This window comes from Rhincodon typus, chromosome 17, assembly GCF_021869965.1.
Source record: "Rhincodon typus isolate 14 chromosome 17, sRhiTyp1.1, whole genome shotgun sequence".
In the NCBI taxonomy this organism is placed as follows: Eukaryota; Metazoa; Chordata; class Chondrichthyes; order Orectolobiformes; family Rhincodontidae; genus Rhincodon; species Rhincodon typus.
In genome coordinates, this window is record NC_063348.1 from 57,303,918 (window position 1) to 57,309,221 (window position 5,304).

Consider the following 5,304-nt stretch of genomic DNA (forward strand, 5'->3'; position numbering starts at 1 on the left):
ATAGTGAGCCCAACAGAAAATAATAAGAAGCAAGCCCAACTGAAAATCATTGGCATAAGACAATACCACAAGAAACAAAACTTGTCACCAACAAAGAACTTGAACAAACCACACGGCACACACTGTGTTTTGAATTGAGGCAGTTTTCACAACACTGGCATCAACACAACATTAAGATCAGGGAAGCAAATTAAACCATAGGCTATTGAAATTGCTTGAAGTAACTAAAATGAAATGTCTTAGAAAACGCACATGGAGTTAGTGAATAGAAACCTGATTCCGAAGTAAACACTGCTGTCAGACAAATTAATAACTCAATTCACAAACACTGAAAATTAACTGAGCTTTTTCTGCTTGCAAAAGAAACAAGAATTAGAGGGCATGGGTTTAAAGTGATGTGCAAAAGAAGCAAGGGTGATGCGATTAAAAAAACTTTTTCATACAGCGAGTGCTTAGGGTGTGGAATGCACTGCTTGGAAATGTGGTGAAGACATTCAAGAGGGTATTGGATGGTTACTTGGATAGGGATGGTATGCAGAGATATGGGGAAAAGGCAGTAGATTGGCAGTAGGTAATACAGCCAAACTAGATAATAGACTTGTTGCTGACATGATAGGCTGAATGGCCTCTTTCTGCACTGTAATGATTCTGTGAAAACACTTGGAAGGAAATCTTGATCTTTATAATTAAAGAAATGAAAGAATCTCCTGCACCATGGCATTCAGGCTTTTCATTGAACTGAGATCAGGCAAATTATATAAATTCAGTACATTGAATGTGACAGTACTAAAGACCATTCACTACCAGGTTCATTTCGTACTCTCAGCAACTTTTGAAGCAAGCCAGAGGAAGTATAGTAAAGAACCTGCTCTTTAATATTCTTCAGCTTGCTGTGCAACTCCAATGTGAAAGAATCAGTGTTTGAACTGTGACCACACCATACAAGGTTTCAGGTTTTCAATTTACATCAAGCTGGTTGATGCCATGTTTCTGTTTGGAGAAAACTAAAGCTCAACAGGGTGATGAGGTGATTCATACATGTGCTATTCTGGTGCATCAATAACATCCAGCTTATCAATTGAAACAATTAAAATGTTAAACTGTTCTTGTGTTTTGACTTGCAGACAGTGCTATCCACGATTCCTGCTAAGGGCTATGTACTGAGCAAGCATGAAACCTAGTTAAGGCATGAATAAAAGGACCTCTGAGTCCTGCAGTGGATGTGCATTTTCATACTCCTTCAATCTCACCAATTTCCGAAAGGATCAGCAAATTTATTAAATATGCAGTTATTGTTTGAGCATCAGTTCAGACCAGGATCAGTCTGAGACACAGTCTCAATTGTGAAGTTGCACAGTTTGATAGCTGGCCAACAAGCACCATCAGGACCAATAAATAAGGCAAGATCACTTGAGTGAAGTGCCAGACAGTGATGAGCAGGGGGAATCAATCAGATCAGGAGATAGGTGGGAGAACTGGTGGGAGGCATGCTTAATATTTTACCACACTTCAACAAAATAGGATGCAGTATCTTTCAATTCAAGCAAAACACTGCAGATGCTGAAAATCTGAAATAAAAACAGCAGAAATCAGCAGGTCTGGCTGCAATCTGTAGAGAAACAGAGTTAATGATTCAAGTCTGGCGTGGACTTGGGACTCAAAGCAAGGCTTTGGACTTGAAACATTAAATATGTTTCTCCTTCCACAGATGCTAAGTGTCTCCAGCAATTTTCTTGTTTATTATTGCAATTTGTTTAAATGGACAGGGAGAGCTGGACACATACCCAGTGTTAATAGCACTGCAGTAAAGATGATGGTGCGAACTTAGTAGGTTGGAAAAATGCCTAGCCATGCAGGTAACAGTCAAATCAGACACCTCTAATGTTAAAAGCGATCAGTGGGCTAAAAACAAGCAACACCAGCTGACCTAGAGGTCTTTCTTTGATTGGGCGCATGTCTTGTGCTTTTGCTTTGGGAAGATAACCTGGATGACACACTGCGACAGAGAAGAAGAAAGGAAAAAATGATCATGAATAAAGGACAGAGCATGAGTGCACAGCAAGACCAGAGAACATGCAACATGAACCTTTACAGCACTTTCATCATTTCAAAGTTCAAATTTCTACTAAGTTCTACCCAAGACATCCGAAGTCATGAGGCAAGCACTACCCAAATATTATATACAATTCATGAGATTGTGCAACAGAGTGGCCATTCTGTCCTGACTGGAAGTACAAGGAAGGGCAAATAGGTTGATAATCAAATTATAATGGAAGACCAAAGATATTACTGATGCTTACGCTGAGGAAAAGAGAAAGCAGATTAGAAATGACTTTGTTGGAGTCTCCAAGCCATTGAAGGTAAAATGAGCTTGGCTCCAAAACAATGGCTTGAGAATGTTAACACGAATTCTGAAAGTTAGGTGGATCCATTCAAATTTAAAGGAGAAAACATGAATACATAGTGAGCATGCAAATTCTTTTTCGTAGAAGATGGTGAACAAATAGAGTAGTCTACACAGAGCAGCAATGAAAGCAGAAAATGTTTGAAATTTAACAGGACAACAATTACATTTTTCAAAGATGAAGATAACCGAACCTGTGGTGTCAGTACATATAATTTGATGTTCTAAGACAATTGGAACATATAGGGAGGCAGGTTCGATAATGTAGGCTATTAATGAGAAATTGCGATGCCCTGGAATAAGTCCAAGAGACACAAAGAGTTCGGAGGAATTTCACAGTGAAAATTTCTTTGTGAAATTGACACATCCCTATATTCCATCAGTAAGAGTAAAGCATTGTTGGGTGATACACAAGTCTGCATCATCTAACGGGGTGGACAAATAAAAATTAGCACTGATACTCTTTCCTGATCTCATTTTTGTACTTTCTGCAGTGCAATGTCACATAATGAGATACAGCATATTACTATTTAACACACCACATCCATTGGAAAAGGAAAATCAAGCACAGTGCAAAACTGACTGACTTTCTTCATCAGTGACAAGTTAAAGTTGGAGTTGAATGTTGCCGACCTGCTTTTTGGCATATTACATGTCTTGTAAAATAAACTGGAACCTTCATGCTGAGGAGAACTGCCCATGCAATATGGCTTGTCTGAGCATAGTATCCTCCAAATTCAATGCCTAACAGTGGCTTAATCTCCTACACCAATCAGATAGATGTCAACGAGAAAATAGGTGCCCATTCAGAGCTGGGAAAAAAATTGGAAAATTAAATGAGCTTTGAATCTCTCTTGTGCACCTTCTAACAGGGAAACAATTCTGGTACAAAGCTGGAACATATAAATTGACCACACTCTTGACTACAGTTTGTTGCTTAAATTGGTGGCAAACACAATTAGGGGAAGAAAGAAAATCATCTCAGAAATAGGCTGGTGACTCTCCTATTCAGGCCAACAGGAGGTTGGAAAATGTAGACATGCAAAGGAATGTTTTTGTTCTTGTCAAAAAGTCAGTGTAAACTCAAATGAAGGTGCAACAGCAATTAGGAAGATTAATGGAATGTTAGCCTTTGTTGCAAGAGGGTTTCAATGCAGGGTTGTGAAATCTTCCCTTGGTTGCATAGGAGCTTCATTAGACCACAGCTGGAGTACTGTGTGCAGCTTTGGTCTCCTTATCTCAGGGATGATATTATTGCCGTTGAGGGAATGCAACAAATGTTCACAAGACTGACTTATGAAGAGAGACTGTGCTGGTATTCTCTCGAGTATCGAAGAATGAGAGGTGATCTCATTCTAGTTACAAAAATGCTTAAAGGGATAGACAGGGTAGATGCAGGTAAGGTGTGTTTCTTGGTTGGGGAGTCTAGAAGCAGGAGCACAATTGAAAAATTGGGGGGAGGGTTCTCTTAGGTCTGAAATGAGGAGAATTATTGTTTTAAAGGATTGTAAATCTTTGGGATTCTCTACCCCACCAGAAACCCAGACTATGAGTACATTTAAGGTAGGGATTTAGAGTTTTCTGATGACCAATGATGTACCAATGGTTATGGGGATGGAGTGGGTAAAAGGTATTGAAGTGTTTAATCAGCCACGATCATATTGAATGGCAGAGCAGGCTCAATGGGTCGAATGGCCTACTTTTCTATGTTTCCATGTTCCTAAGATCCCAGATTTCACCTTCAGTATGGCCATGTCTGGGAGAGCTGAAATATCAGCCTGCAATAAGAAAGACTCCTCCTGTTCCTTCCTCTTGCATAACACACACGTTGTATATCTCCAAAGGCTCCCTCGGAGAAATTGTGACACATATGTTGTTAAACAACTGTGACGACAAAATTTGACAAACTTGCAGAATTTTTGCACTGAAGAGTTATTTCATCCCAACACGATCTCCTTGTGCTCAATAAATTATGAATTGCTGTTAGAGGAGAGAAAAACACAGGCAATGGTATGAACTGATGCACTTGGAATGAAATAATATTTTTGATTTCTCGAGCAACATCAGGATGAAGATTTAACCTTACAAAATTCTATGAACTTACAAAGAATGTGACACTTCCCTTGAAAAACATGATTAAAATTTATTAACTTACCTCTAACCTAGTTAAAGTAATCCTGATTTATTGAGACATGCAGATTGCCAGGAACAGTATGTGGCAGATCTATAAATATCACAAACTCACACAGAACAACAAATATATACGACTACCGACACTTGTCCGGCTTTCCTGCACTAGGCCCATTGTCTTGAACGGTATGACATGTCAAGTGTTCATCCAAGTAATTTTTAAAGGTTGCGAGGTTACTATCCTCAACGGCCCTCCCAGGCAGCACATTCCAGAACTCCACCACCCTCCGGGTGAGAATGTTTCCTCAAATCACCCGTTAACCTGCTGCCTTCCACTTTAAAATGATGCCCCACTGTTCTTGACCCTTTCACTAAGGGGAACAGCTGCTTCCTATCCACCTTGTCCATGCCCCTCTGAATTTTATCCACCACAATCGAGTCCCCACTCAGCCTTCTCTGCTCCAGTGAAAACAGCTCAAACTTATCTAGCCTCTCTTCATCGCTGAAATACTCCAAACCTGAGGCAACATCCTGATGAATCTCCTCTGCACCCCCTCCAGAGCAATCACATCCTTCATATTGCGTGGCACCAAATTAGTGTCGCTGTAACACAGCGAGCTTTAAAATGGAACCAGCGTTCAGGATAGTAGGAACTGCAGATGCTGGAGAATCTGAGATAACAAGGTGTAGAGCTGGATGAACACAGCAGGCCAAGCAGCATCAGAGGAGCAGGAAGGCTGACGTTTCGGGCCTGGACCCTTCTTCAGAAA